An 8,992-nucleotide genomic window follows, 5' to 3' on the forward strand; every position below is an offset into this window, starting at 1 on the left:
GTAAACTCCTAACTCCACCTCTGGCTTCAGAGGGTATTGTGGGATTTTTGGAGCTATCCTACCATCTTTTACTTGTACAACGACTGGGGCTACGTTTGCCATTAATCCAGTGTCTTGTCCATCCTTGGTCCAAAGTGATTCCGGTATCTGGGAAATCATTTCCTCTACCTTGGACGGACACCTATTTACAACAACAGTGTGGGACATTAATCTTGTTGGGGAGTCTAGCATATCCTGTACTTCCTGAGCGTGGTTTTCGGGTATGTCCAAGAACACACCTTCAGGAGTACAATATATGACACATCCCATTTTGCACAGTAAATCTCTCCCTAGGAGATTAGTCGGAGCCGATGCAGCCAGCAGAAAAGAATGCTTGGTATGCAAAGGCCCTATCGTAATCTCTGCAGGTTTGCTTAAAGGGTAGTGCTGTACTACTCCTGTTACTCCCATGGCTGGAATTGTTTTACCAGTGGTTCTCATGCCCACGGTCGAATTTATCACTGACTTGGCCGCACCCGTATCTACAAGGAAATTTAGAGATTTACCAGCTACATCAATTGTGACCTCAGGTTCATTTCCACGGCTCGCAATTAATTTCACTGGCTGCAGACTACAGGTGTGGCCCCACCCCTATTGTGTGTGATGGCCTCCCTGCATTGCGCTGGCAGCTATTACCTGTGAAGGGGGTAAATGGGAACTATCAGAGACTTGCCAGTCTCTTCTTGGGGGATACCTTTTTGTTTCCCCTGCGTGTGGCTCATAACTCCGTCTCTGCGGTCCTTGATCCCAATTTCGTGTGTCATGTCGTTGTCTAGGGGGTTGATATGATTTTTGTGCATTTTTCGATCTACAGTCTCGTGCAAAATGTCCCTCTTTATGACAGTAATAACAAGTTACCACATTTGACTTACCCACAGGGGTCGGAGACTTATACTGAGGTGGCCTTGTGGTCAGGGCCTGTATACTTACGGCCATTAACTTATCACTCTGTGACTCCCTGTGTCTGGTGATGTTTCGATCATGATCAATAGCGGCCTCTCTCAAAGTAGCCACCGACAAACCTCGCCAACATGGTTGGGTGGTCTGTACCCTCGTCCTCAATACTTCCTTTAAACCATCCATTAACACAGATACTGCTACTTCTCTATGATTCACATTTGTCTTAATGTCTTCTATTCCTGTATACTTAGCCATTTCCTGTAGTGCCCGATGAAAATAATCAGCAGCTGTTTCTCCCTCTTTTTGTTTGATGGAGAAAATTTTGTTCCATTTGGCAACAGCTGGGAAATACTCTCTTAACTATAAATTTATTCTCTTTACATTATCTTGGTTGTACACATCCGTAAGGGGTACCTCTTCGTCTAATTTACAGTCAGCTATAAATCTCGCTGAGTCGACATTGGAGGGTAAACATGCCCTCAGCAGTATCTGCCAGTCTTTGTTATTTGGCTCCACAGTATTTCCTAGCTCTCTAATGTACTTCTGGCTTGCAACTAGATCTTTCCTAGGATCAGGGAATTCCCATTCGGGAAAAGGGGCAGTGCATGGCGATGTGTCTGACAGGAGTGACTCCTGAAGTGTCAGTTTTCCCATTTGGTACTGCAATTACCCTAACGGGATTAAGTTCAATAACATCATTCTGAGTAGATTCTACAACATGTGGTGTAATGGTTTCAGCATAGTGTACAGTGCCGTACTTACCAGTTGATACGACCTCACCTGTCCCTCCACTAGGGGCCTTTGACACTGCTCTTACTGGTTGGGACGTGCCCACTGTTGTTTCTGCTATGGTGGCTGCTAGAGAGAGTGCCGATATTGTTGTGGGTTCATCCTCTTGGTCACAATCCTGGGGAAAGTTTAAAACAGGGTACAGCTTGCACGAGTTAGTATTAGCATCAACAATCTTAGTTACATTATTCTTAACATTTATACAGTTACTAAGTGCATGTTTATCATACACCAGTGTGCCATTCTCTGTAACCACCTTCTCTCCCGTTATGTATGGTGGTGGTGGAGCGGTGGCTATCAGTTTTCTGATAGGGTTAGATCCAGCCGCTTGAGCCAATCCTCTCTGTATTTCACCTTCCTGTTGCCATAATTGTAAATAATCATAATGTTTGATCCGTCTCTTTGCAGATTTAATGAGACATATCCTTCTCCTTAGATTTTGTAACACCTCGGGACTAAAACTGCCTACCCGTGGGAACTTTTCCCCGTCATGCACAGTCATTCTTTCCCATTCATCGCACAAAACCTCTGTGTGTGAACCGTATTTCTCACACATGATATACCTTGCCGACCCGATTGGTCGATTTACTAAGTCAACCTGAACCGAGGTTGATCGCCCCCTACCTGAACAACTGGCCCCCATCTTTGCAGGTGTTGCTTTCACTACCTCTGACCTTCAAATCAGGGTCTTCAGCGAACCCTTACAAAAACCAAGATGTCTGGGGTAGGCCGGCGGCGGAAGTTTACCGAGTACCTCCACTCATTCCTCGCCCACGTTGGCCAGTACTGCAATCACTGACTCAGAGCTGCTGTACCCAACCTAGGGCCCCTATGAACCTTTATTTACTGGAACATGTGGATGTGATCCGAAGAGCACTTAACCCTTCCCAGTAACTATTGGTTGTTAGAGAATTCCCGAGTGACCAGCGAACCTCCCTTAAAATAAAAAAAATTACACAAATCACGTTAGAATGTACAAATAGCGTTTATGACCCTTCTTGCGTACGTAAATGGTACTGGGTCAAGTTACTAACTAATGCACACAATTACATGCGGTACAATCGTTCTGCACATAAGCAACTAATCTTATGTGCGGAGCGACCAGTGGAATCGAAAATTGCGGCTGCGAATTCCTTCAGCCAGAGCTTAATGGCCTATATGGGTACCGCACCAACCCTTCCTGGTGTTGTGCTCCTTTACTCTTTATCTATAGCGGACTTCCTAGTCTGCTGTACCTGGACCTCCTGGTCCGTGACCTCCTGGTCTGTGCTACAGTAGACCTCCTGGTCTGTGCTACAGTAGACCTCCTGGTCTGCTATACTCTAATGCTCTTCTTTTAATATGTTTAACAAGGGATGCCTCCCAAGCCACCGTGCCGTCACTTACACGTATGTACCTCACGAGAACTCGATGATTTCCAGTGGTTCCACCCAAAAATTAGAAACTTATATATATGTATACACACTCTTTCACCTCATATACTCTTTACTTTCGTTTCTGCGCAGAAATCCCTTTCATTCAGTATCGCAGGCTAATCCCGAAAGGAGTTACAACTAGAGAAGGATTATTTACGCTAAAATTTAGGACACTGAGATTGACTTGCGCTATTATCTCGTTGCCTCCGTATCGCCTACTAAAACAATACTATCGTGTGATTTGTATTATGTGGGCGTACCCAGACGCTCCGTTGCGTAATATACGCTCCGTGCGTCGGCCCTTGCGTCGCGTACGCTAGTCCCGCCCTTTGTTAGAGACACGTGTACGCAAGCCAGGTATATCCACAGAAATACAACTAACACGTTTATATCAATGTAAATGATCTTTAACTGTAATCATCTACCGAGCACCACACAGAACTTCCTTGTATCTTAGGCAAGCCGTGCGCGTGTTTTACAAATTACTCCTTAACGTATTAATATTACTTTTAACTACCAATAGCAACAAATCTTTCTCAGCACGTTATCAATGATAAATGGCAAGCAGGAAGGTGAGACGTGAAAATACACAAATAAAAAGAAATGCAGGTGTGTGCGTGTGTTGCGTACGCAAAACAGAGATAAACAGTTTTAAAAGACAATAGCGTTTTGTTCTTACCTTCCGGTTCCGGATTCCACCAGCACTCCTACAGCGTAGCGATGCAGACGCTTATCTAGTCAGCACTACTGTATCCCTCACCACCAATACGGATACGAAGAGATACTCCTTCCCGCCCTTGCTGACAGATAAAGTCTGTGTTCGCTAGTGCGGATATGTGGAGGACGGACGAGCCGCCAATTGATAAAGCTAAATATTTATCTTATAACATTCACTATATGCGGGTAAGAGACTCAGTACGCAATTGGCGTATGGGGTACCGTAAGGGTACGCACTTAGTGTAGCAGACGCTTAGCCGTGGTCGAGACGCACATGCGGCACGCTCGCTCACAGCTTAACACTTGGTGTCGAGCACGCTATAGGCGGCCAACTACCGTAATGCTACGCTACCAGCGTAGCGGACGCTCGTGACCACGAGGGGAACACGAGCGGCGCAGACGCTCACGGGATGACACTCAGTTCATCTTGTATGCAACACAATGAAAGGCTGAGCCTATACTGTAAACCTTGGTTTTGTAATGTGAGCACAATGCAATGCTAATTAACCTCTATTGTATGAAAGCCTCTTGAGCGATTGAGACACTCTGAATACTCTCAGCAATGTAATGAACACACAATACCTTGCTAAGGTTCCAAAACCTTTACTAACAATATCTAGCTATGTAAAAAGGGGAAAACAGTTAACAGTTCATACACTACAGGCTAACATCAATATCTAAACATAATAACTACACATATACAATATACAACAGTTTAACAATAACAGAGAGAGAGAGATAGTATGGCAAATACAAACAGAGAATAAGTTGGTTACAGAGAAAGACTTACACACTGGGAACGATCACTGCGCAGTCCTGGTACCAGCTCCCTAGTTAGTCAATGATGAAAACCGTTGTGGAGAGAAGACTGAGCTAGCCAGGCTGGCTGTTCTTTTATACACTGCGTACAGTACACTACAAAGGGACCTATAATCTCATTGTTCATTGGACACAGGAATGTCTCCCCGCATTATAACAAAAGGTCATAGGTTAGTTTGAACAGGTGGGCTGTGACTATATCGAACTGCTCAGGTGGGAGGGAATCTCAGGATTCCCGCCGCATGGATAATGAACTGCAAATATAGTAAATGTCCAGAAACTACTAATAGACATAACTATACGCAGGAGCGATTAATCTTTACCTAACCAGCACCGGATTGTTTCTAATAAAATGTTCTTTAGTTAGGTACCAAACACCACTGCTCAAACCCTGTCTGACCCTTCGTTTCATGCAAAGAGGAATTCCCCTGTCCAGCGACCAGTTACAATAAACAAACTTACAGTTATTATTAAGGGGAACATTACCTATAAAACATACTATTTGGATTTACTATGTAACATTTGAGTCGCCCGCTAGACGCACACAAACTCTACCGTAAATGCACATACCACGCGTCAATGCGCATGGCCGTAGAAGCTTCATTACGCAACTGCGAATATGCGCACGCACGGGAGAGAATGTGCACGTGCAGCGGGCAAGCGCATGGGGTGAATATATGGCAACGTGCAGCATGATATTTTTTCGACTTTGACAAACAGCCCCAGTCTTTCCCAGAAGAGAACTGATGAGAAGTTACAGATTTTTTGCATGTATAGGTAAATGCCAGAGGCGGAACTACCGCCAGTGCAACCAGTGCGTTGCACTGGGGCCCGTCACTGTCCAGGGGCCCAAAGCATGTAAAGAGTCATGCCGCTGTGTGCTGCGGGCAACCGCTGCCCGCAACACACAGCCGACCGGACAGAGAGGAGAGGAGTGCAGCGGTACGGGGGAGAAGGAGGAGGAGGGAGGTGGAGGAGGGAGCCGCAGCAGCGCTTTGTTACTGGTTGAGGCGCTGCTGCTGCTGGCCCTCTGCTTCACTATAGGCTGTCTTCCGAGAACAGCCTATAGTGAAGCAGAGGGGCAGCAGCAGCAGCGCCTCCACCAATAACACTGCGTTGCTGCTGCTCCCTCCTCCACCTCCCTCCTCCTCCTTCTCTCCTGCCCGGGAAACGTGACCAGAAGCTGCACCGAGGAGCCTGAGCCAGCGAAGAGGGTAAGTATAATTCATTCTTTCTTTCTTTCTTTCTTTCTTTCTTTCTTTCTTTCTTTCTTTCTTTCTTTCTTTCTTTCTTTCTTTCTTTCTTTCTTTCTTTCCATGTACAAAAAGGGGGACTGTCTGCCGCAATGTGTAAAAAGGGGGAATCTGCCTGCCGCAATGTGTAAAAAGGGGGAATCTGCTTGCTGCAATGTGTAAAAAGGGGGAATCTGCCTGATGCAATGTGTAAAAAGGGGGAATCTGCCTGCCGCAATGTGTAAAAAGGGGGAATCTGCCTGCCGTAACGTGTAAATAGGGGGAATCTGCCTGCCGTAATGTGTAAAAAGGGGGATGCTGTCTGCCGTAATGTGTAAAAAGTGTACGCTGTCTGCCGTAATGTGTAAAAAGGGGACGCTGTCTGCCGTAATGTGTAAAAAGGGGACGCTGTCTGCCGTTATGTGTAAAAAGGGCACGCTGTCTGCCGTTATGTGTAAAAAGTGTACGCTGTCTGCCGTTATGTGTAAAAAGTGTACGCTGTCTGCCGCTATGTTTAACAAAGGCACGCTGTCTGCCGTTATGTGTAAAAAGTGTACGCTGTCTGCTGCTATGTTTAACAAGGGCACGCTGTCTGCCGTTATGTGTAAAAAGGGCACGCTGTCTGCCGTTATGTGTAAAAAGTGTACGCTGTCTGCCACTATGTTTAACAAGGGCACGCTATCTGCCGTTATGTGTAAAAAGTGTACGCTGTCTGCCGCTATGTGTAACAAGGGCACGCTGTATGCCGCTATGTGTAAAAAGGGGATGCTGTCTGCCGTTATGTGTAAAAAGGGGGATGCTGTCTGCCGTTATGTGTAAAAAGTGCACGCTGTCTGCCGTAATGTGTAAAAAGGGGGACGCTGTCTGCCGTAATGTGTAAAAAGGGGGACGCTGTCTGCCGTAATGTGTAAAAAGGGGACGCTGTCTGCCGTAATGTGTAAAAAGAGGAATCTGTCCGCCGTAAGGTGTAAAAGGGTCTCTACCTGGTGTAGTGGTGCTACTGTGCGGCGTAATTTGAATAATGGAGACTACTGTGCACTGTTTTATGAATTGGTATTATTTTGTGGCCACAACCCTTCCCCACGAAGCCACGCCACTATGTATTTTTGCGCGCGCCTATGGCGCGCACTGCCCCTGTTTTGCATGCAGGGGTGGGGCTCCGATGCCGTTTCTTGCACACAGTGCTAAAATGTCTAGTTACGGCACTGTTGCTAGGTATCCATTTCTCTGGCCCTGAGCAGGTCCCCCTCACCAGATCCTCTCCAGGGGCGAGGGGGTGGACTTGGATGGGATGGGATGGGATGGGAGGGGGGGGGGGAAGCATTTTGTCGCACCTGGGCCCACCGCTCGCTAGTTCCGCCACTGGTAAATGCCTTTAATAGAAATATTTCACAGTTCTTTCAAATAGCACAAGTTTATTCCAGAAATGTTTTACTGAACGATTCTTTCAAATAATAATTATTTTCCACAATAGAGAATTGGTAAGAAGTAACAGGGTTTCTGTATGCATAAGTTAATGCCTTGTAGAGCAATACTGCACAGTTCTTTCCAATAGCACAGTATATTCTACAGTAGCAATTTGCTAACATCTAATGGTTTTCCTGATCAGCACAGGTAATTTGCACAGCAGCAAGCTATTGAGATCTTCAAATCATAGCATTGTAGAAAAAGACGTATATCTTTCACAGAGTCCAGGTTAGCTTCACCATAGAGAAATATCATCAGGTAATAGGCTTTCCAAATAATGCAGGCTTTGCTGAGCAGCTCAGAGCAGGAATCCATGTATGCATCAGGAAGAGACAGCATTAGGCTGTGTACACACGGCGAGATGCGCCGCACAGTCCGACATTGACTATTCAATGGGTCCGGAGTCCGGCCCCGCAATATAGTCAATGCTGGGATGCTTGCACAGTCCATTTTTCCTTGCGATGCTGATCCCGCGGGACCGCGCATCGGCTTCGCAAAAACTATACACACGGGGGCCGATTCAGACCTGATCACTGCTGTGTGTTTTTACCCACCGGGCGATCAGGTCTGAACTACTCATGTGTATGCACCGCAATGCGCAGGTGTTCTGGGCCGCAGCAACGGGGAGTGCTGGGCAGCGACGGGATTGTGCGAAAAAAGCAATCGCACGGGCGATCACAAGGTGACTGACAGGAAGAGACTGTTTGTGGGTGGCAACTGACCGTTTTAGAGGAGTGTCCAGAAAAACACAGTAGGGACCAGGCGTTTGGAGGGAGTGTTTCTGACATCAGCTCCGGCCCTGATCATCGCACTAGAAGAGTAAGTCCTGGGCTGTGCAGAGACTGCACAAACTTCTGTTTGTGCAACTCTCCTGCACATGCGATTGCACCCCTACACAGCGATTTCCTCCTCCCCCTGCAGGCGGTGACTACCTAATCACAGGGATGCATAAAACGCGATATGCGCTATTTTTTCTTACGATTTTGACTATAAAGTTAAAATTAAAAGAAATATTGCACCATGTGTACACAGCCATAGACTGATTACAACGCACAACAGAGTGTCCAGGGAGACTCCCTATTAGGACTGAAACATCCAATCAGCACCAATCAAAAAAACAACAACGTTTCTCCAGCTGTAGGAATCAGGAGTCAGAAGAAGCCCAGCACAATGAGACCTAGGAGTCTATGGGCCTAATTCAGACCTGATTGCTGTGCTGCAAATTTGCAGAAGTCTTTGATCAGATAGTCTCTGCCCAGGAAGAGTGAAAACCCGCCCTGTGCAGGTGTGCAAATGCATGTGTACGGCGTGCAAAAAATTCCACCATACAGCGTACAGCTGCAAATCCGTTTTCAACTCACTCACCATTGGATGATTTTTAGAGTATGTACAGTCTATGCGTAGCCCAAGACATACTCCTACAGTGTGATACAAATGGGCTGATCGGGGTCAGAGCTGACGTCACACACCCGCCCTGAAAACGATTGGGAACGCCTGCGTTTTCCTGACACTCACTAAAAAACAGCCAGTTACCACCCACAAATGTCCTTTTCCTGTCAATCACCTTGCGAACACCTTGCGATCGAATTTTCGCACCATCCTGTCGCTGTTTGG

The sequence above is a fragment of the Pseudophryne corroboree genome, chromosome 2, assembly GCF_028390025.1.
Source record: "Pseudophryne corroboree isolate aPseCor3 chromosome 2, aPseCor3.hap2, whole genome shotgun sequence".
NCBI classification, from domain to species: domain Eukaryota; kingdom Metazoa; phylum Chordata; class Amphibia; order Anura; family Myobatrachidae; genus Pseudophryne; species Pseudophryne corroboree.